This window comes from Rhinatrema bivittatum, chromosome 5 (assembly GCF_901001135.1).
Source record: "Rhinatrema bivittatum chromosome 5, aRhiBiv1.1, whole genome shotgun sequence".
Taxonomy (NCBI): Eukaryota; Metazoa; Chordata; class Amphibia; order Gymnophiona; family Rhinatrematidae; genus Rhinatrema; species Rhinatrema bivittatum.
This window is the reverse complement of record NC_042619.1, coordinates 319958660-319983430: the sequence shown is the minus strand read 5'-3', so window position 1 is coordinate 319983430 and position 24771 is coordinate 319958660. Positions and strand designations below refer to the sequence as shown.

The window sequence follows — 24771 nt, the reverse complement described above, 5'->3', positions numbered from 1 at the left end:
GAATTCTATCAGACAATGCGACCACTGTGGTGTTTATAAACAAGCAAGGAGGCACAAGAAATTTTTGCCCTTACCATGTGACAGGGTATCCGTGCCATTGGCTGGCCCCTGTCACATGGTAGGAGCACTGGATGGCCGGCGCTGGACCCCCAGGGACTTTTGGCCAGCTTGGGGGGGCCTCCTGACCCCACGACTTGCCAAAAGTCCAGCGGGGGTCCGGGAACGACCTCCTGCACTCGGGCCATATTGCCAGTATTCAAAATGGCACCGGCGCTACCTTTGCCCTCACTATGTCATAGGAGCCGACGGTCGGCCCCTGTGACATAGTGAGGGCAAAGGCTAGCGGCTGCCAGTATTCAAAATGGCGCCGGCGCTAGCCTTTGCCCTCATTATGTCACAGGGGCCGACCGTCGGCTCCTATGACATAGTGAGGGCAAAGGTAGCGCCGGTGCCATTTTGAATACTGGCAATACGGTCCGAGTGCAGGAGGTCGCTCCCGGACCCCCGCTGGACTTTTGGCAAGTCTTGTGGGGGTCAGGAGGCCCCCCCAAGCTGGCCAAAAGTCCCTGGAGGTCCAGTGGGGGTCCGGGAGCGATCTCTTGCACTCAGGCCGTATTGCCAGTATTCAAAATGGCGCCGGCGCTACCTTTGCCCTGTCACATGGTAAGGGCAAAGGGCCATCGGCGCCATTTTTATTAATGCAGCCGATAGCCTGAGAGCGGGAGATCGCTCACCGCGCTCCCGCTGGACCACCAGGTAATTTTAAAACCTTTTTTGGGGGGTTGGGAGGGTGGGGGAGGGTTTTTTTATTATCGGATCGGGCGCAGCCGATAATCAAAACTCAAATCGGGCTGGGCGATAAAAATTTTAAGATTTGGATCGGAACCGGAACAGATCAGATTCCGGTTCCGATTCACATCTCTATTTACCATCATAGAAGAAAAAATCTATAGAGAGTCAGGGTATTCAAATATCACCTGTGAATGTCTCTGAGATCTTGGAAACGTCTGATATAGTGTCAGCTCAACTCGCAACCTTAATTGTTTCTTTCCTACTCGATTCGGATAGAGACTGGATCCGGAGAATGTATTTTAGGAATCGTTTGGAACTATTTCCTCAGTTGAGTTCAATTGTCCCAGATTTGGCAAAAGATACTCAAAAAAGGAGGAAACAGTTTCTTATAATGAGACCAAGAGTCCTACACATGGGTGCTTTATTTCTTTTAAAGTTCCCATGTAAATGCCTCATTAAACATTGTGATGTGACATATACTTTTCTCCATCCTTCTCAAATTACTAAATTCCTTTCAGATAGAATCTCTCCCCCGATTGATGTCTTTATCTGATACTGCATATTGCATAACCTCTTAAGGCAGGGATTTTCTTTCTTTATTATGTAACCATTCTATATTAACTAGTACTTCTGCTTAATCTGTTTCCTTAAAATTATTAGTCTTCAATGGTGTATGGGTTCCTTCAGTGTTGAGGACTTGGATACTTGGCATTATAATTATTATTCCTTTTTTTTTCTTTTATATATTTCTTAATGATGTCATTGTAATTTACCTCTTTCAAGAATTTACTAGAATGTATAACAAAAAAATGCAATAAAAAATTAAAAAAAAAAAAGGAAAGGGAACCACCTATCTAGCCTTACCACACCTCCTATCCAATCAACCATAATTTCCTCGATCTCTTCAGTCACCTTCACTTTTCTCATTGGTGACTCTGTCCCCAGGGGAATCCCCAGATAGTTCAGGGATCCCATCAGATCGCCTCCACTGCCAGCAGATCATACATCTCCACCAGAAGATGTTATGTTTAAAATTTGTGGAGAAGATGAGTCTCTCACCATCCACGTACAAAGGACCCAGATCCATGAGTGAACGTCATGAGCATTCTCCACATATTGGATGTCCCTTCAGAATTAATAGCCCTTCCTACGCACGCCATCCAGGATTATCTCCAGATGAAAATGCGGCAGACTATCCACAATCAAAACAGCTGCAAGAAAACTAGATCTCAAATTTTGCTTGCAGAAATCACCAGGGTATGGAGTAGTCCAGATACTGCATCAGTTGATAGTCATTGAATTGGCTCTAAAGGAGGCCAAATAGACAAGACTTCACTCAAACTGGTCACTGGGTAAAAACTCATCTTTTAGATGCTTTTGGCAAAAAGGTTTTCCAAGTTGGCATCCAGAATTGCTTACTATGAATTCTATATAATTGCATAAAAGATATCAAGCCTTTTATAAGATCTGAGTCTGAGGAAGTTTTCTCTCCACAGCTGCTGCTAGACATGAAAGAAGTGGTCTGCCACCAGTATATAAATCTCTTGATACTGTGGCCAGGACATTGTCTTCACCCACTGGAGCCCAACAAATGGCATAGTTACAAGCGAGTTCTGTTTGAGAAGATGTTCTTGAGAAGTTGGCCGATCTACCATGTATAGATGATAACCTTTTTGGAGAAACACTGCACAATATTGTATCCCAAATAAAGGAACGGTCCAGTCTCTGTCTACCACAGTGGACCATCCGATCCAGCACAAGTATGCCTATTGTGGATATGAGACCTTACTACCCACGACAGTCTTATCATTCATTACAAAACTTCCACCTACAGTTTCTTCAAGGACTAAGTCAGTCGGCCCAACGAGCTCCAAATCAGAGCCGTCCCAGGGAATGATGTAAGACAAAAGCCACGCATCAGACCCAACCAAAGCCTGCTCAAAATTTTTAGTACAACCAATTGTGGAGAATCTCGACCAGGTAGTAGGCAGAATCCAAGCTTACTTGGAAGTGAGGAAGCTGTTCACCAAGGACCAGTGGACTCTATCAGTAGTGTAATAGGGCTACTGGTTGAACTACTTCCAAATTCTGACCATGCCTTACTCCAGCTAAGGAGCAGTAGATTCTTCCCAACTACCCCAGTTTTGGGAAGAAATACAACTCTTCATCAAAGAGCAATCGAAATAAGTGGTTTGGGAGGAGGATTTGGGTAGGGGTTATATTTGGGTGTGGTATTCATCTAATTTGTGATTCAGAACCACATATAGTTTTGATTGTCATTATGGGTGATAATTGGATGTGACAAACTGTTGGATCGGGTATGAACCTAATTTTGTTATAGAATTATGGCATATTGTAGGAGGTCTGTTATCTGAATCTATGACACAAACTCTTTTGTGACAATATGAGTGATTGTACTTTGAGGCATATTGTTGCATTCCTTTGTTAAACCGCAATAAAAATTAAATTAAAAAAAAAAAAAAAAAAAGCAATCGAGGTAGTACCCCAAGAGGATTGGAAGTTGGGATTCTACTTCTGATATTCTCAAAAAACTTGGGGGATCTCTGCCTATCCTGGATTTCAAGCTATTTATGTTGAGAAAAATTCAAAATGGACTCTCTCAGCACTATTCTTCCATACATTCAACAGAAAGAATGGATGTATTCCCAGGACCTTCAGGGTGCATATGCTAACATCCCTATTTATATTTCCATTAGCTTTACCTTCACTTTCAAGTAGACAAAATTCACTACTAGTACAAGGTACTACCATTTGGTCTCTCTGCTGCCCCCAGTGTGTTCACTAAGTGCCTTGCAGTAGTGGTGCCCATTTCTGTCGACAGGGAATCCAGATTTTCTCAAAACTTGATGACTGACTAACAGCTGCTTTGCACGAGGAAGCCCTTCACGCCATCCAAATGACGATCAAGCTTCTCCAGTATTTGGGATTCCTTATAAACTGTGGGAAGTCCCACCTAACCCCAACCCACTGTCTCCAGTTTATTGGGGCACAAATCAACAGAAAGCTTGCACTCCAATGCCATGTCCAGCACTTGCATTCAAGCAGACCACCACTGCCAGCTAGGTTTTAGTAGCCTGGGCTACACTATTCATCTAGTCACATGATTATACATGTGCCTCCTACAGTGGGGGCTCAAATCCCAATGGGACCAATTGCTTCATCCACGACAGTCCCTGATCACAGTAATCCCAGAGATGCAGAAGGACCTGCACTAGTGGTTACAACCGCGATTCCTAATAAAAGGTGCACCCCTCTGCCCGCCATCTTATTAAGTAAACCTTATGACCAACGTTTCCACAAAGGGCTGGGGCACCCATACCGAACTCTCACCAAACCCAAGGCACCTGGTTTGCTCAAGAGCAGATCAGTCTTCTCGAAGGAAGAGTAATCAAGCACGCTGTAACAATGTTCACTCATCTTCTCAGTGGCAAAAGTATCTTGATACAGATGGTCAACCAGGTCGCAATATTTTATGTCAACAAGAAGAGGGGGCAGGGTTTGTGGTCCCTTTGTCAGGAAACACTTCAAATCTGGTGATGGGCAAGTGACTCTTCAAGCCACCTACCTTTTTGGTCTAGCCAACACCTTGGTGGATTGTCTCAGCAGAGTATTTTGCCTGCATGAATGTCTCAGACTATCTACTTCAGACTTTTCAGATTAGAGCCAATTAACGATCAAGCTCTATGTATCAGAAACCAATCGTAAACTTGATCAACTCTGTTCCATCCTACCTCGAGAGTCACGCAAGATGTGTTTCTAATTGACCGAGTGAAAGACGAAAGCTTTTTCACCGTTACCACTTAATATGAAGACAATTCAGAAACTCATCTGGTATCGACCTCAAATGATTCTTTTTGGCATGGTCGAGACAGATTTGATAAGCATATCTAGTTTAACTTTTGTCACACCCCTCATTTCTGCTGGGGTCTTCTTTACTCATACAAGAGGATGGCTGTCTACGTCATTCTGACCTTACATTACGCCATCCGATGATGTGGATGTTGAAGGTGAAGGGATTGCGGGCCTCGCCTTCCACAAGAAATGGAGAACATGTCCTTGTTGCCAAGAAAGCCCTTGATGAAGCACAGCTGTACATTTAAATGGAAACATTATACTACTCTGTACTTACAGAACACCTTGGATCCCTATACCCTCAAGCCTCAAATGCTGCTATCTTAGCTTCATCATCTCTTAGCCTCTGGTTTGACCACTTCCTCTGTTTGAGTTCACTTAAATGCTATAATGACATATCATGATAGGGTGGACAGTACTTTATTTTTCGACCCATCTACTCATGACTCATGAAAAGACTATTAAAGATTAAGCTGCCACTCTGACAACCAGTGATCCTTTGTAATCTCAATGTACACAATTAGTGAAGGCCAGCTTCTCTGAAGTTCCTGGCTTGAAAGCTGCTGTTCTTAGTAGCCATTACTTCGCACATGCTCAGTAGAGTTGAAAGCTCTGTTGGCTTGGAGAGAGGAGTCCATTTGGTACCTTTGGATGATGTCAACTACAAATCATGGCTAATTCATCCTGATATCTGTGGAAAACACTGTTTACAGTAAGCAAATTTGCTTTAGGCAGGTTGTAAGAAAATTACCTCTTCTATGTTTCCAAGGTATCTCTAGGCACTATTTACAATTTGCAGAATTCACTCCTTCCCAGGCAAATTTGCTAAGCAGTTAAAAATTGATTTTTGCTTCAATTCATTTCGGGCCGGATTTTCAGAGCCCTGCTCGCCTAAATCCGCCCAAAACCGGGCGGATTTAGGCGAGCAGGGCCCTGCGCGCCGGTGAGCCTATTTTACATAGGGCTACCGGCGCGCACAGAGCCCCGGGACTCGCGTAAGTCCCGGGGTTCTCCGAGGGGGGCGTGTCGGGGGCGGGCCCGGTCGTCGCGGCGTTTAGGGGGCGTGTCGGCAGCGTTTTGGGGGCGGGTACGGGGGTGTGGCTACGGCCCGGGGCGGTCTGGGGGCGTGGCCGCGCCCTCCGTACCCGAACCCAGGTCGCGTCCCGGCGCGCAACAGGCCCGCTGGCGTGCGGGGATTTACTTCTCCCTCCGGGAGGCGTAAATCCCCGGAGAAAGGTAAGGGGGGGTGTAGACAGGGCCGGACGGGTGGGTTAGGTAGAGGAAGGGAGGGGAAGGTGAGGGGAGGGCGTTAGAGGATTCCCTCCAAGGCCGCTCCGATTTCGGAGCGGCCTTGGAGGGAACGGGGGTAGGCTGCGCGGCTCGGCGCGCGCCGGCTATACAGAATTCATAGCCTTGCGCGCGCCGATCCAGGATTTTAGTGGATACGCGCGGCTCCGCGCGTATCTACTAAAATCCAGCGTACTTTTGCTTGCGCCTGATGCGCCAGCAAAAGTACGCCTATTCGCGTTTTTTGAAAATCTACCCCTTCATGTGTCATACACCTATGGTATTCACTGCAGGATGGGGTGTCAACCTAATTGATGCATTCCCGCCATTTCTCATAATATACAGAGTAATTCTGAAAATAGGGTCAATCCAGGGTGGTTTGATATTGGTCAGTATGAGCATGGTTTGCAGGCAGGTTAAGACTGTTAATATTAAGTTGTTTCTTTGTCCAATAGTGATCTTCTAGTACAATCCTGCAGCCCAGCGTTCATTGTTATAATCTTTATTGTTACAATCTTTGAGTGTGGTTTTGAGAAAAGAATATTTTAAAGCTGCTTAGTACAACAAAACTCTACATCTAGAAGTTCTGTTTCAAAATCTGATCATTCTTTTGATTAATTGTTGCAGGGGTTTTGGTTAGTGCAGTTAGTGTAGCTGTGTTTACAAAAGGTTTGGATAAGTTCTTGGAGGAGAAGTCCATTACCTGCTATTAATTAAGCTGACTTAGAGCGAAGCATACTTTCATTGGCTTGAGCACCCGAAATGACGGGCCGATACAGTAAGGAAGCGGTAGGAAGAGCTGCGTTAGTGCCGGACGTCGTGACGTCACGCCCGCCCGTCCATGTGCTTTCATTGGCTGGAGCGCCCAAATTGACGGGCGCTCAAGCCAATGTAAGCACATGGGCGGGCATGACGTCACGGCGTGCGTCACGCACACCCGTCCATGTGCTTTCATTGGCTTGAGCGCCCAAATTGACGGGCGCTCAAGCCAATGAAAGTACGCTTCGCTTCGCTCGCGCCGTGACTGGAGAGGGCACAGAACAGTGGGCTCTTACCTGACCACAATCTTCAGATGAGGGCTGAGCCAGGAGAACCGGGACCTGCGCGGGGGGGACCGCTGCAAGCTGCTTTCGCCGCCGGCTGCCCCCTCCGGAGGACGGCAGAGAAGGGAAGGGGGCTGAAAGCAACAAAAAGTAAGTTTTCATGGGTTAAAGTTGGGATCCACTTCTGGTGCCTGTCATTTCAAATGACATTTGAAATGACAGGTACCAGCGCACCCAGGATACTGTATAGGCGCTGTATTAAGCGCCTATACAGTAAAATGGGTTGCGCGGGCCTAACAAGTCACGGACGCTTCTTGGACGCGGCTTGCATTTGCAAGCTATTTAAATACAGTATCGAGCGGTAGGTGAGCAGGACTGTGCGTGCGGCAAACGCGGGTGCGCCCGGCACTAACGCAGCTCTTCCTACCGCTCCTTACTGTATCGGCCCGATAGCAATTTTCAAAAGCCATTATATGAGTAAAACCTGTTGACAAGACAATAGCATACATTATAGCAATTTTCAAAAGCCACTTACATGGGTAAAGTTCATTTACCTATGTAATCCCAATTTTAAGTGTGGAAATGCTTTTGAAACCTGACTGTACAAGGCTTTTTTTCCATTCTATGTCTATGGGAAAAGTCAGAAGTACTCTGGTTCAGTTTCAGATTTTCTCTTCTTTATTGACTCCTATTATGGCGGGAAATTACTTCTGTAGTACAAAAGATTTTTTTTTTATCTTAGATACATTCACCATCTACGTTCTTTCCTGGGGCCTCATGACTTGAAGACTCTAGTTCATGTGTTTATTACATCAAAAATCGATTATTGTAATTCCTTATTGTTAGGTTAACTAGACTATCAATTGCAAAGATTACAATTGCTTCAGAATATATTAGCTAGAATAATTGATGGCCTTAAAAAAAATTGATCATATTACTCTTAATTTGTCATAATTGCATTGGCTTCTGATAAATTAAGGCCCGATTTTAAATGGCCCGCGTGCTTAAAATTCAGGGGTTACATGCATGGCTGAGCTTTGCGCGCATTTGAAAAGGGGCCCAGCTGCTCGCATAACCCCTGTTACGCGAAAAGAGCTGGGCCTCGGCAAAGGGGCGGTCTGGGGGGGGGGGGCTGGAAGCGCCCGGTACAGCGGTCATTTGCTGCTGTGCCGGGAGATTGCACACCGGCAGGGTACTGGCGCTCGCAACTTGCTACTGCTCCTTTTGAGGAGCAAAAGGTAATTAAAAAAAAATAGGGGTGCCTAGGGTAAGGATGGGGGCGGGTAGGAAAGGGGAAGTGAGGTTAGAGTAGGGGGTAGGGAAGTTCCCTCCCAGTCCGCTCCTTATTTGGAGCATGTTATAAAATCTCGCATCCATGTGTATGCGCCAGGTAGCACGCGCACATGGACACTCGCACGTATTTTATTTTATTTTTTTAAATCTACCCTTTACTGTATATGATTTAAAATCTTATGTCTTTTTGAGCATTACGTACTGGTTTTCCCTTATAGCTCGCTAGAGTTCTAACCCCTCACACAACTGTACGCTCATGCTGTTCTTCTCAGAAAGGTTTATTATCTCTTTCCCTGCCATCTATTATTTTCCTGGAATCAACTCGGGATTCCTCCTATAGTTACCAGGCTCCTTTGCTCTAGAATGCATTACCATTTGACATTCTCTCAGAAGCAAATTATGCCAAATTCAGAAAGGCAGTAAAAACCTGGGGTTTTTTTACTCAGATATTTGATAACTTCTTATCAGTTGCCAGTTTTGTCTGACAGTTTAGAATTTGTATGTTAATTAAAATAACCTAAATATTTTATTGTATTATTTTTTATTTTTAGTTGTATTTGTTATTTGTTTTATTGTTGTTAATTTGATTTGATTACTAATTTATGTATGTTTTTTATTGTACTCCTGCTTGGCTAATATCATTTATAGGCGTTATATAAAATTTTAATAAATAAAAAAGAACTTGATGAATCAGCCTGACAGTGCTCATAGCAGTATAATTTTTATTTTATTTGGTATAGAAAAATTAGCAGTATTATCATTTCTGTCTTCTCTTAATACTTTCTGTTCTGATGAGACTATTCTATATAGTCTGCCTCCTTTTCCTTCAAAAGTGCCTTCTCCGTTCCACATCATAACTACACCATTCTTCTGTTCCAATTTTCCTTTTTGGGAAAAAAAGACAATTTATAACTTGGATCAATGAAAAGCCCTGAAATTCTGTCTTAATGGATAGCAATATTTTGGGAAGCCAGAGTTTGTATTTATATACTTTGTACACAAAAAATAAGTGGGCTGAGACTCCTTGTTTTGTTTTAGCCAAATGGATTAGAACCTGTGTCTGGAAATACCAATGTGCCTCCTCTTTAGGTTAGAGCCCTGTGACAAGGAGCATGACTTCCTCTTTGGCTGAAATGAGAAAAGATTTTATAGCGAAATTGTGCAAAACAGTTACTTCGAAAACATGATAAAAAGCTAGAAAAATGTGTCAAATGTCATCAACTAGCCTAAGGGCATTTAGTTTGGATGCTGACTGGAGCCTTGAGAATAAGATCTCAGTCAGTGACCTGGATTTTAATTTCATTTTTGTCTGTCATTTGGAACTCAAAGGAAATGCCCTTTGGTGTACATTTGTGGCACTGAAGTCACAGAAAAGAATTATCAGGTAGGAAATTTCTTTGTTCTTAGGATTCCTGTCCTTTCAATGCATTATTAGTAACTTTTTTTCTTTCTATCCTTGACCTGAGAGGGTGCTATCCCAGATGTCATGCAGTTAAACTTTCTTGCAAAAGGTTTTGTGAATTGAATAACTCTTCAGATACAGATATCACTGCTACTGTCCACTTTAGTGGGAGACTGGTTTTCCAAAATCAGTATAAATCACCTGTGAGAGGTGCACATACTGGAAAAAAAGAAAGTCTTGTGTGTGATTTTACTAACTGCCTCTCAGTGTCTTGAAAACTGAAAGAAATATCATTTTACTGTACCCTATACAGATTGCTTCAATTGGAAACCAGGACTGGTAGCTTTCTTGCCTCTGGGCCAGATTGATTCATTGGCTCAGATCACACATCAGGGCTATTATTAGGGCCAGAAGTACAGATTACTGCTTATACTATTAAACTTCTTGTAAGAGCCTAAATTATCCAGTTTACCCTGGGGCATAATTAGCTGTTGCATTTTATATTGTGCTAGTTTACACAACATCTGAGATCTTTACCCATCTTTAAATGGTGTTATATCTCCTCTATTCTGCCTTTCCTCTTTGTTGTACTTGTGCTTTACAACAAAGATCACTGACTATTCTATCACCTTCTGGGCCGACTCTGTTTTGTTTGTATCCTTTCAAAGGTGTGTTCTCTAGAAATGTACACGGTATTCCAAATGAGGTCTCACCAGGGACTTGTACCAGGGCTATATTATCTCCTGTTTTCTGCTATTGTTCTCCTTATGTTCCCAAGCATCTTCCTGCCTTTTGCTTCCACCTTATCTGCCTGTTTGGCCACCTGATCACCCCAGATCCCACGCTAGTTTTGTACATAGAAGAATTCTGGAGTAGCTGCTCCCTGCATGCTTGGCATAGAAATTCCCAAGAAGGTTCCTAGTTTGGAAATTAAATTAGACTTGCACCATCAAATCTCATCAGTTGTCCAAATCTTTCTTTTACCTTAGACTAATCTGATATCTTCAACCCTTTCTTGACAGCCAGGACTTATATACTTCAGTGCTGGCTATGCTTTTGTCATGAGTCAACTACTGTAACCATCTTTACCAGAGTTTACTGCTCATACAGATCAAGCGCATCCATCTTCTGCAGAATGCCACAACTAAACTTGTATTCGGCCTTGGAAAATGTGATCGTTATTCTGCTTCTTCAGAGACTCATTTGTCTGCCTGCCTTAGCCAGAATCAGATTTAAAATACTGGGGGTTTTTTGTGCCTTACATCATAGTCTTTTGAGCTATGTTTCAGACCTATTGATACCTTAAGAGGTAATTTTCAAATGAGTTACGGTGCGTAAATGTAACATACTATTGTAGCAATTTTCAAAAATCCATTTATGCAATTAAAGTGCATTTACATATGGAAAAAACTATTAACAAATCAGTGGCATATATTGCAGCAATTTTCAAAAGTGCATTTACATGTATAAAGTGCATTTGCACATGTAAACCACAGTTTTAAGCCCGTAAATCCTTTTGAAAATTTCCCCCTTGGGGTAGATTTTAAAACATGTGCACACAAGTCCATGTGCATGTGGCTCCCGGCACAAACACATGGACGCGCCGATTTTATAAAATGAGTGTGTTGGCGTGCGCATGTTATAAAATCCGTTGGCCACGCGTACATGCACACTGAATTTTAAAATCTGTGCACACGTGCGTGCGGCAAGTGCTGGGGGGCCGAATTTTGTATTGATGCGATGCAATCGGATCTCCCCCAGTTCCATCCCAGTCCGCTCCAATTAAGAAGCAGACTGGAAGGAACTTTCTACCCCTTGTCTAAACTCCCTCCCCCTCTCCACCCCAACCCCTAAATCTAGCCTAAATAATAGGGATGTGCATTCGTTTTTGCCGTATTGGCGATCCGCAACATATATTGCACTATTCGTAGTATTCGTGGGGCAGCAAAACGTATTGCGATTCCCCACAAATACACGAATCTTCACCGAATTATATGGCACCTAAATAAAAATCCCCCCCCCTCCTGAACCCCCCCAAGACTTACCAAAACTCCCTGGTGGTCCAGCGGGGAGTCCAGGAGCCATCCCCTGCACTCACACCCTCCGTGCCGGTTTCATCATGGCGCCGATAGCCTTGGGGGTCTTGGGAGTCTTGGGGGGGTCAGGAGGGTGGGGGGTTGTAGTTAATTTTAATTTTAGCTGGGACACGAATAGAAATCTCCGTATTAACGCATCGGGGCGCCATACGGCCGAATGCAACATATCTGCTCCCCGACGAATCCGAATCATGAATGCAACGTATGGAGTCCCTCTGCACATCCCTACTAAATAACCCTTTTTTTGCTTTGTTTTGTAATTTACCTGCTCTGATGAGCAGAAGTAAGTTACGCGTGCCAGCTGGCTGCCAGCACGTGCTGCCCCTTCCGGCCTCGGAAGGGGCAGCACGTGCTGGCAGCCAGCTGGCACGCGTAACTTAGGGCCCGGCACTTGTGCACGTATCGGCGCTTGCGTGTGGCTGAGCCCTTTTGAAAATGCGTGCAGCACGCAGCCACGCACATAAGTGCAGATTTTTACGCGCCCGTCCGTTTTAAAATGTGGCCTTTATTGTCCAACACAAACCTCATGCCCAGCCCAGCAAGAACTGTTGGTGATTCCCTCTATGTCTGTGTTAAGATTGGCATTATCTCATCATATTTCCTTTATTGGTCGAGCCCCTTCTCTTATGGAATGTGTTGTCACTCGATGCTCATTGTGAGCTGGATGCTATTAAATTCAGGAAAAAAAAAAGGTGAAGGCATGCTTTTTAGCAAATTCTTCAGCAACCCTGCAAGTTGTTACTACCCATTCATTTTAATTAGGTCTTCCATTTTGGTCTGGTCCACAAAGAGTTCTCTTCCTTTTAGTTTCATTTATTGTAGTCTGCTTTGGTCCATCAGATCAGGTTTTGGCGATATCTATTCAGGGCCAGTGCTAGCTTTTTGCTGGCTTGGGCAAACAATTACTGTGCTCCCCCCCCTGCCCCATCCCCACCCTTTCCCTGTTCATTCAGTCTTTGTTTTGGGCCCACCAAAAAAAGCCCAGCTCCCTCCAGCAATACAAACTTAAAAAACTGACACCTCCCCCAACCCCTCACTTGGCCAGTACAAGGGTATTAGGTGCCTTAGACTAACCGTATAGCCTTCCCCTCATCCCCGCCTTTCAACCCTCTACACATCACACACAGCTAAGAATTAGGCATTTATAATAGGTTTTATATGAACAAGATCCAAGTACAGTGAGGTAAAAATATCACTTACATTATATTTACATGCACTGCTGTGGTGCCAGCCAGAAATCCTTGCAAGAAAGTCACTTGGAACCCATATGGTATTGTAACAAGTGTTGGGTATGTGATTGACCCTCAGAAAGCCATGAGTAAACTGAATTATAATTAGCCAAAAAGCTAAGTGCACTTTCACCATGCCAAACCTTGGCGCACAACAGATATGTGTGGGAATGTGAACACAGGCCACGTATACAATTCGGATGTGCTTGCACGCATGACTAGAGGGCAGCCAAATGCGCAGAAAAAAGCATGTGACAACGCCGCCATGGGTTACCACGCAGCACACATAAAAAGAAATCTAACAGCGGGGTCTAGCCCATCCAGGCCATAACCCACCAGGCTGTCCAGCTCCCCTAATCTCTCAGGAGTGGGACCATACATCAGGACTGTGCGCCGAACACAGAGACCAGAGGAACCCCTCAACTATGTCTCTGTTTCTTTCTTTCTTTTTTTGTTAAACGTACCTGATCTCAACCTTCTTGGCCGAATAAAGAGATGGTCTCCGAGGGAGAGGACATATACCATGACCACTGCGCTCGGCTTCCTGCACCCGCTGCCTTTCAACTGCTTATTTCAGCTAAGTCCACGCCGGCTTACAACCAGCTATTGGACCAAGGCACTCATCTGAGGGACCACGGAAATCACCACAGGAATTCTCAGTTGGGGGAGAGACCATTAGGTATCACCACAGGAGAGCAGGGCAATCCAAATCTCCAATTAATTCTCCTCTAAATCTGAAGCAAAACCCAGTAGGGAAATGCACGTCCACCATCTCCTGGAGAAGGAGAATATTGGTTCTGGATTCATCTGTATGTCCTAAAGAAAAGGAAATTATCAGGTAAGTAGTACTTTCTCAATAATTACAATATAATAAACCTCCAATATCAATACAGCACTATCTGCCAGCACTCAAACAGCATCAAACCTACTTATGAAAAAAGCAATACTGTAAATAGTATACCAAAACTGTAAATATTATACTAATACATTTCTTATTAGAAGAATTCTTAACTTCAGATACACATGCAGAACACAAACAGACCCCTCGCCAAATACAAAGTAAAGTAATCATAAAATATAAGTAGAAAAATGCAGGCAAAAACTGTACTAGAAACCACAGCAAGCCAAGACTCTCTATGCAGTGCAACAATGGAAAAACAGAGCCACTATCATTCTTCAAAAATCAAGAAATATAATAAATACATAATCATAATAGTAAAAACATACTAATAGAAATATATTTAAAAAACAGTGGATGGATAGAAGATCGAATAATTAACATATTTCAAAACAGCATACAAATAACACCTGAAAAAATAAAACTAATAAGGATAAAAAAATTTTGATTTCCAGTCACCCTGATATTGTGGATTTCTGGGTGAGGGCGCACTAAATTTCTCCTTTCTTTCAAATATGTATGTCATTGTGTAATAAAGCTTGCAACATTAAGCATCTTTCAAATTATTTAAAATATAGTACATCGCCAGATCAGCGTAGAAGTAGTATTAGCCCTGCGATTTTTTTTATTTTTTTTTAAATACCGTGGGGCTGGCGAAGGAGAAGGAAAAGCAGAATGGGCTCCCTCATCTTCTGCTCCCGGTCGAGTTATGCACGGGAATCTCTTTCATTTACTGCTGGTGGGACGGGAATCCACCAGTGGCCTCATGGGCCTCCTCTTAGCTGCCAGTGAGGTGAGGTCCATCAGCAGCCGCACGGGCCTCTTCTTTCTTCTTCCTTTCTTGGGCCCCTTCCTCTCTCTCACCACCGCCGCTGCTGGCTCCCCTCCCCTTGATGTACCGCCCTATGCAGTTACATGGTTTGCACCCCTGGTAGTGCCGGATCTGCCTCTGTTTGACATGTAAGGTTTGTGCTGTGTGTTTATGCATGTAATTTCATGATCCACTCTGAATATTTTTAGCCATGCAGACCAGAAATTTTGGAAATTTAAATATTCAATCCAGTACCCAGCCCCTCCCCACAGTTTCATAGTACAAGTTTTATAAAACAACTATTAAACTAGTGAAGAAGCTGTGGCCCAAACAGTGGCTTTTCTGAGACCATTCTTGGCTGCTACCAAACTGCCAGCATAGACCTCGACGAAAAATCCAACCGCATCATTCGACTGTGTTAGAAGGTCAGAGCTGCAAGTGCTGAAACTACTGGAAACTCGGAGGGCATGGATCCACAAACCAGCTCTACAGTGTTAATCATTATCAAGTCTTTTTTCATTTTCTTACCAAGAAAAAAAAGTCAAAATCATTTTTTGCCAGATTGGAAGAAAAGTTTGGATAGCAGAGATGGAATTTGAAATTCTGGCAGGCAAGTATGCAGCTCCATTATTCTGAAAAGGGGTGGAACCTTGAAAATTTGGGAGATAATTGCTTCCAGAAACTCATGAAATAGCCTGTAGCATAATTTGAACAACCGACCATAAATTAGCAGTTTAATGCGCTTTCCTCTGATTCACCGGGGACTGCAGGAGACATGCTAAAGTTCCAAGAAGCTAAGATAAAAATGAAATGGTGCCATAATCTTAATTTCAGAGCAGATACTATATATAGTGCCATGTTAGTGAAATTGATTTCCTGAAAAATTGCTACGATTTTTGCCATTTTTCTGGTAAATTTTCAGTGGTAAAGATGTCACTAAAGGCGCGTAAAGTTCCACTTATAAGGGGCAAAATCACAATTGTGAGTTGATATTGTTCCAAACAATATATCAGATAATGTATTGGGTATTTGGAACTTCTCAGCGGGGGAAAATTTTCAAAGGAATTTGCTTGGGTAACTAAGGAGCAACCCAAGAGAAAATCAAAGCTGAAAATTGCCTCCTCCTCCCCCAGCAGACTCACAAGTATGAACGTTGTTTCACGCACCCGTGCTTTTCCCCCGCAGGAGAAAGGGTTGTGGCTGCGTTTAGAGCAGGCAAAACGGTGCTGAATGTGAGTACCGTACTTCTGTATCATTGGCCCCCGTCAGCCCCAACTCTTCAAAAGCTGTAACTGAAGTCTGCGGTGACAAAGAGTGAAGAGCCCTGTGGGTTTGTTTTGCAAATCGTGCCATTTTTTAAAAAGAACCTGACTAAATTTAATGAAGTTCTGGCCAAGATTAAAACAAGAAAATAAGTTTGGTAAGCCCTATAGCTGTCCCCCACTTCCTTATGCTAGTCAAGGCCCCACTACCAAGTGGAGGTGGCTGTTATAAACCATTGAACTGGGAGTGGCTACAAATTAACTAGAAAGAAGGATGAGCAACAGATAATCAAAGATACTTAGGGACCTTCATTTTCAGTTTTTAGTTTACTCAGGAATTTATCAGGGTTTATTACAACAAGAACGAAAATGATATTTACCTGGAAAAACAGGAGTCGTTTGTTTTGCACTGATTTCTTCTGTGTTTGTTGTTAAACACCAATAAATTCCTGGGTAAAATAAAATAAAAACTAAAAACAAAGAGTCCCTTAAGGTACTGAACCTCTCCAAGAACAAAAAAAAAAAAGTTTACATACTGATATAAGCAAAAGTGATTAATGAAAACATATTTCTAAATAGGTGTCACTTAAAAAGAGGGGGCCAGTGGCAGCACTGGGCACCACTTTGGACCAGCTGGTTCTGGGGAGGTCTTGAGAGGAAGGAAATCCCAGCTGTCGCTCAACAGCGACACCCATTGCCTCAGTACAACAGACTAGACAGGAGGCCACTAACAATGGGAGCTGTGCACGAAGGCTCATAGGTGCCGATATGCAGGAAGAAACTGCTAGGCCTCCAAAAGTAAATGCAATTAAAGTAAAACAAATAAATATGTAGTTTTATCAATTCTAATGTCGTCATTTGCTAAAAAAAAAAAAAAAAAAGAAATCTGTGAACATTGAATTTGTTCATTCCCGTTTATTGTACATGATAGGAGTAGCTGCCTCTACTTAGAACACAGCACTTGACGTGTTTTGAGGTTTGAAAAACGTACCTGCCAAATACTGAACTGGTAAAGATGAGGTGAAGATATTTGCCTGCCTGCCCCTCACTGTGAATTCAAGTCAAGGTCTACTTTCTTAAAAGTGCTGTGCATGAGTCTGTTTGTGACAGAAGGGGGCTGACATGGCGCCATTCAGTTGTGAACATCCTATCACACAATTCTGCCTTTCCTTCCCTTCCTCTTTAGATAGCAAGTCCAAGATCCAGATGTCAAGTGTGGTAGATGTTTTTCCAGGAACAGCATCGCCTGGCTCCTCGGCACACCCTTCAAGCAGTTGTGTTGGCAGTACTGAAATTGTTCAGTCACATGGCATCACTGCAGATGGGCTGGGGAGAGAGCTGCCTTATCTTCCTGAATGCTGCTTTCTTTCAGCTTACTCAGAAGAGGAATGTGTTCATTTGGCCAAATAGTCCTCCCTCTCCCCTACCGACATCTGTATGGGAGCCCTTTTATGGAAAATAAAGGCAGTTTCGTCTTTTCCTGTCTTCATGGCCATAGATTTTATACTAGCAGCAGAGGGCTAGCCAAGTTACAAATGTCAGAAACCGTGCCAATCCAAAGGATGAAAGGATCATGTTAGAGTATCTGCACACTGTCAGAACTGATGATAATTACTGCAGAAGACTGTTGCCAGGGCTTGCTTGAGAGAAGGCCTCATCTAGCAGGTAGCAGACGGGGCTAGGGCAACCCTTGGGACTTCCGCACTCCTGCTCTGACTGCAGGTGGCTTTGGGCAAATTGGTTTGCTAGTTTTTCCAGCCAAAATTGGGTAACTGTAACTATTTTTAAGTTTTCCTTATGATTCTTTGCTTTGTTGTTTCTTTATTTGAACCTTATTGGGAGTTTGTTCTTTCTTAATCCATCATCATCATGCAGTTAATCATGTCCATTGACATCCATCCAGAGTCAGGTCTGTTATGCTTCTGAAGTGCTGCGATTGTTAAATAGATCAAGATTTCAGTTTGGTGTGCTGTATATATACAAGATATAAGATATCAGCTACTTCATTATGTCTAATTTCAAGTCAGTAGCAGTACAATCTTGAGAGTATGTCACCTCTTCTGTTGAGCAGACACACGGAGATCACAGGTGTCATTTTAATGAAGCATCGCAGTTCACTTTAGGCCGAGGGTAATAAGCTTATATGACCTTCATTACTCGTAGGATATGAATGCTGTGTAATGCAAAGAGGTTATCTTATCATGTGCACAACCGATATGTAACTGATTCAGAGCTGCGCATTGTAAACATCTGGGCGTGTTCTTCACATGTGCGTACCTGCATCTTTTAATTGCCACCGGTATCACTGTATTGAGGTCAAAAGTACAGCAAGGTAATTTCAAAGGCCATGGAGCCAAGTAAATGGCTGTTTACCCAGGTGAAAGAAGTGTCTGGAAATTGTCCACCCTGTATGCAGGCAAAAGTATGACTGGTGATCGACAGCACAGGAAACGTAGGAGGGATCAAAGGCGGGGTTAGGTCAGGGGAGGCAACAGTGTGGCTATTCGTGGATTTTCAAATCCATGTGTGTATTGTTTTTCAGGGAAAAAGCAGGTACGAATCTCTGCAGATACTTTTTCCTGGGGTGCTTTTTCAAAGAGAGAGTACGCTAATAATTTATTTTTGAAAATCGACGCCACGTCCTTCCGGTGGACTTTGAAAGCAGGCACATGGTTTTGGAAGATTGCTCCCCACAGAGGGTGATTTTTAAAGGGACCCTGCAGATGGGGTCCTTTTAAAAGCAATGTGTGATTTTTTTTTTTTTTTTTTTAAGCGCTTCAGGGAGGGGAGGAGGCTGGGCGGGGTTTATAGTCACATGCATCCTTCTTAGTTCATAAAAGTATATGTGCAGGACTCCTTGAAACCCTTCCTGCGCAGATTAGCAGGAATAACTCCCTGTGGGTATTTTTACGTTTTGGTTTGGTTTATGCCAGGTTCACCTTCGTCCTTAACCACAAAATATAACAAAAGCTGCACTTTGTAATCCCAACTCTCCCAAACACAGACCGATTCAGCCGAGCGCACCATTTAGCACCCATTTGGCCGCATGTTTTGACACGCGTCTATTACCCCATATGCTATAAGGGGTAATAACATCTTGAATACACACGTCCAAACTCGCAAAAACTAATAGCGCTCATCACATGCAAATGCATGTTGATGAGCCTATTAGTCGCCCGGGATACTGAAAGTAAAATGTGCGGCCAAGCCACACATTTTACTCTCAGAAAGTAACGCCTGCCCAGAGGCACCAAAAAAAAACCTTTAAAAAAAAAAAAATCTGCCCGCCAGTTGACAGGTTCGAAAACAGACACCGGTAAAATTAAGCGTCAGTTGTTGGACCCGCTGACAGCCGCCACTTCCGCTAATAAGGAGGCGCTCGGGATGCGCTAATGTCCCTAGCACCTCCTTATTAGCGCAGGCCCTAATTTAAATAGAGAATTGCGCGCGTTGGGAGGGCGGGCGCTCAGCACCGTTTAAATAGAATCAAAGTAACAGAGCAATGATGCAGTTAAAGACCAAATGGTCCAGCCAGTCTGCCTAGCAAGTCGCTTGTGGTAGTAATTGCCACTCCATACAGTTACCCTCATGCCTTCTGTTAAAAATCAGTCCCTGAAGCAGCCAATAGGGGAAATACTAGCTGCGTAGGATCCGATTCATTAGGGACTTCTTTCATGATGTTAATTTTGGTTATGCAGATTTGATTGGGGAAAACAAGAATGCTTTAAATTGGCTTTTAGAGAATGGAGGAGGTTTTTCTGATTGATGATTTGAACTGAACCGTTTTGAGCATTAGATTACATTTGTGGCATTTTAGTTACATTTTATGGTTTACCTTCATCCTTACCCGAGCATCAGGGAGTACTTTCCAATACTGAGTACCAGTGGCGTAGCCAGAATTGATTTTTTGGGTGGGCACAAGGTTAACATGGGTGGGCTGTAGGCATGCAGGTCTACTAGTTGTTTTTTTTACTGATAAATAATGCCAAATTATGCAGCATAGCATTCACATCTACGCCTAAGTATGAGGTTTACTTAATGATACAAACATAATTCACGGTGATTTGTGGTACTTTAGCCTTCTTATTATTACGATTTTATACACGGCTCCTACCTGTCCATAAATTTTGAGAGAGCGGTTGTGTTGCTTATATTTAAATTGCTAACATCTCAAAATATAGATATATATTTTTACCTTTGTTGTCTGATCTTTGTATTTTTCTAATCAGTTGGTCCTGGTCTCTTTTTCCCATTTTTTCCCTTATAGCTCATTTCCTAATTCCTTTTCAGTGTCTTTCTTCTATTACTGTCTTCTTCCCTTCCACACACACACACACACACACACACATACACGCTTTCTCTCACAGACTCCCTCTCACACACTCAAGCTCTCACTCTCATATGCTCTCCCCCCCCCCAGCTCACATTCAAGTTCTCACTTTCTCACCCCTCCCCAGGCTTATATTCTTATGCACACACAGACGCACATCCAGGCACCCATTCTCACCCACACACATAAACCCAGACTCCCATTCTCACCCACAAACCCATGCTCCCAGTCTCACCCACACATATTCAAGCTCCCATTCTCATCCATACATATACACATTTAAGGTACTATTCTCACCCACACATACACACATTCAAGCACCCATTCTTATCCACATATTCAAGCTTCCATTCTCACCCACCCACAAACCCAGGCTCCCATTTTCAGCCACACATACACACATTCGAGCTCCCATTCACCCACATATTCAAGCTTCCATTCTCACCCACATACACACCCAGGCTCCAGGTTTCACCCACACACACTCCCATTCTCATCCACACATACACATTCAAGCACGTGTACAGCTTCCGCTTTCTCCCCCAGAGCAGGAAGATCAGCTGCCTCTGCTGCTGCCACCGGCCTCCTGCTATCTTCGGGCGTCCGAACTTCCTGTCGGGGGGGGGGGGGGGGAGCGGAAGCGCAGCGCACAACGTACGCTTCCTCCCTCCCCCCCCAAGCAGGAAGATCGGCGGGCAGTACGGCCCGACGCCCGAAGATAGCAGGAGGCCGGTGGCAGCAGGAGAGGCAGCTGATCTTCCTGCTTTGGGGGAGAAAGCGGAAGCTGTGCGCGGCGCTTCCGCTCCCCCAAACAGGAAATTCGGCAGGCCGTTTGGTCCGAAGATAGCAGGAGAACGGGTTGCAGCAGGAGAGGCAGCTGATCTTCCTGCATTGGGGGGAGGAAGCGGAAGCTGCGCGCGGCGCTTCCGCTCCCCCCCCCGAACAGGAAGACCGGTTGGCCATACGGCCGCAGCAGCGCTTCCCCACGTGTGCCGTGATGGCGCGCGAGGCGTGGGTTCTCTTGTTCGCTGTCGCGGGGATGGGATCCCGCGACAGCCTTGCAGTTCCGGTGCCAGTTGGGTGGGCCTGGGTCTAAGTTGGGTGGGCACCTGCCCACCCAGGCCCACCTGTGGCTACGCCACTGCTGAGTACAAGCACCTTTTTCTTCCACAAGCTCGATTTGCCCTGCGTCCGTCAAAAAAAATAAATAAATAAATGTGCATCCTGCATGTGAGTACCAGCACCTTTTATTCCTGAAAGAAAGCATCCAGCCAAGACAGAACTCTGCCTACTTCCATAACAGGGGATCCAAAACTGTTGTGCCATGGGACTTCGTTCCTGGTTGCCAGGATGTGTCCCCTCCCTCCTGCCATAATTAGGCCAGTGTTTCCCAGGCCAGTCAGGTTTTTAGGATTTCCACAGTACAATAAATATGCACTGGAGAAGCCAGTGTGTGCAAGTCTGTCTCATGCATATTCATTGGGACAAGCATGAAAACCCAAATGACTTGGTGTGACTCCAGGACAGGGTTGGCAATTATTTTGGCTGCGTCAAAACAGTCCTGGAAACCCCCTGTCCAGGACCTTTAGGCCAACTACAGTGAGCCCATTCCGGTTTTACTTACAGGTTCCATTTCTTAAGAATATCACAACAAAAGTTCTCAGTAAGGAGCCCACAGGCTGTAGCAGCTCCCTTTGATACCTGGCGGCCCACATTGTACTGAATTCCTCTCATAAGTGTGGCTGTTGTGCATTCACCGGGATTCCCGTTCCCGAGGAGTAGTGAATGTTGCCTTATATGTTCCCAGCCTCTGACAGCTCAGCGAGTAGGGGGTCAGGCCCTCGACTCAAACCTGGGTCTCCTAGTGGTACTGGTACTAGAGTACTGAATCAGCCCAGATCCACAATTTAAATTACAATTGTCATTAGGACATAGTGGGGACAATTGTCAAGTAGCCTTCATGGTTGCAAACTAGCTGGGTGCTTTCACATTAGTTTGCTCTCCTCAGCTATTTTATGTGGGTAGCTGAGGAGGGCAAGATAGCGCACATACTTGTGAAAATGTCACGTGTGCGTGCGCTGTATTCCTCCTCTTCCCTAAACATGCCCCCGGGAATGCTTCCTCACATTCTGACACGGAAGCCTGCTTGTGCTTTTCGGCAGGCAGAGGAAGGGAATTTTCCGAAAGGGGAAATTTGGCATGTTAATCTCTTTATAACGCAGCTAGATCGGTTTGAAAATTGGCCTGGCAGTACTGTATATTTGGCATCACAAGAGAGGAAAAAATTAGAACAGATTGGAATCTGGGTGTCAAAATTGTGCTCCAGGTCCTGTCATGTTTCAAATATCCCTCATGTCCATGGGGACAGAGATTTTGTCCTGCTACTGCCACAGTCAAGTGAAATTTAAATGTGAAATGAAGGTGTCTCGGACATAAAGGTAATTGCGATAACTGGATGAAAGAGAAAGCTATAGATCTTAGAAATAATTTTAATATGCTGAAACTTAACTTGCCTGTTCCTTGACCCACAAAATAGATGGTGGTTTTGTTTTTTTAACCTCCACTGCTTCTGAGGCTTGCTACTTCTGAAGAGCTGTTTGATCACATAATTCACCATATCCTTTTCTTTAACAGCCTGTCCAAATACAACAGAAGAGGTCAATAAATGTTGAGGCCTAAGATTATATTTCAAACAAGACAGCTCTGTGCAGAGTGGGAGTAGCCTGAAAGCTATTCCCCCTCCCCAGAAAAAAAAAACCAACAGATTTTGAATTCAGCTGCTTATATGTGAAATTGCAGGAAGAGCTGGAACTGGTAGCACCTAGAATCTTCTCATTCTCATATTATAAATAGAAATGCTTTCAGCACACACATGTGCTATTATGGTAATCTTAATGTTTAGCTCTGCTTGCCCATAAAAGCAGGAGCAATTTCAATTAAAGCACGGCTGTCCATTAATCTGCCACCTCCTCTTCCGCCCACATTTTCCAAAAAGCTAAAGGAAAAGGGGTTTCCAAGGCCACTTTAATGCAGCCAAAATAATTGTCCCCAAGTACCTCAGTCTGCACTCCCCACCCACCCCCTCCTTCACCACCTGGTCGGTTTCCATTTTTGCCTCTGGGAGTAAGGCCCTCCAGCATTGTGAGTCAGCAGACTGCAGAAAATTCAAGTGCACGTTACTGCATAATGTGCCTTCTCCGTTCAGCACATCACTACTACGGACAGCAGGAATGTGGATCACTGTTGCACTTAGAAAAAAAATAGTTTTGCGGGTGGGGGGTGGGCTCTTTCATGTTAAAAGGGGTCATCTCAAAGGAAAGGACTTTAAAGGGGTAGAGGGGAGAGGCAGAGCAGGTGGCATGTGTTTGGTCCTGCAGGCCTCTGGAATGCCAGGATCAGCATGTTAACCAGCATGCCTTTGGGCCTCACATGCCACCCACGGACGTTTGCCACCCTAGGCACGGGTCTGTTGTGTCCAAGCTGAAATCAAGGCCTACTGAAAAGAATGTGCTTGTTCTCTTAAGACCAGGAACTTCTTGATCCCTCAGTAGCATCACCCCATTATAATAGTGTATTATCATGGCTGCCTACAGACTCATTGATGCCAAGACATTCTGCTATAAGTTTATAACTATATAATACAGAGTAGCATTGGCTTCCAAGGAGAGCATTTTTTCTATCTAGTCTCCTCTGCAAAGAGCCTCTCTTCAGTCTTTTCTGTGATGTCCCCATCAGAGATTTGTGATAGGTAACTTTTATTGTGTTCTCTGTCTTTTCTTGTAAACAAAAACCCAAGTAATGCTGACCAGGACTAGCCACTTGGCTGACATGAAGGTGTTTGAGCCACTCTTTTCCTTGAAGTATAATTGAGAATTCCCATGAAAGCAGTCCAAGCATGGGAGTACCGAAGGGGGCACAAACCTGCAAGAAGTGTCATGCTTTATTGAATTCATTCAGCAAATTTTTTTTTTGTCAAAAATGTATTATTTTTATTTATTAAACTATTTTACATTTTGTGATTCCAGTGTGGATTCCTGGAATTGGTGAATCTGCATTGAAATTTGAGAAGATTCTCTCAATTTGCAGTGTCTGCAATTATGAGATGCAATATGGACTTTCATAAACCCACACTGTATCTACTGGATTTTCCCTACATTTGATGTGAAAGATTCTGATGAATGTCCTCAGCAAATCTGAAGAAAATTTGAAAATTCCATCAAATTCAAAGCTGAAATTCACGTAGTTTGAGTTTGACCTTGAAATTTCTCTATATTTTAGTCATACCTATGTGGAAAGACTTGTGGGAGGTGCTGATACCTTATGATAATCAAATGTATCTTTCTAAACCACACAGTCCTCTGATGGCACCAGTCTGCTTCCTGTTAGAAGCTCAACTTGGGGGGATTTCCCTTGATGTTTTCATGCAGGCTTGATGCTCAGTTTGCTGATGAACAA

The 24771-nt window shown here is 44.0% G+C and overlaps 1 protein-coding gene across 7 annotated transcripts in view; it reads left to right on the top strand.

Moving 5' to 3' along the window:
• TBL1X (transducin beta like 1 X-linked) overlaps positions 1-24771 on the top strand; it is a 507113-nt gene that overhangs the window by 389973 nt on the left and 92369 nt on the right. The gene's annotated exons all lie outside the window — the stretch shown is intronic.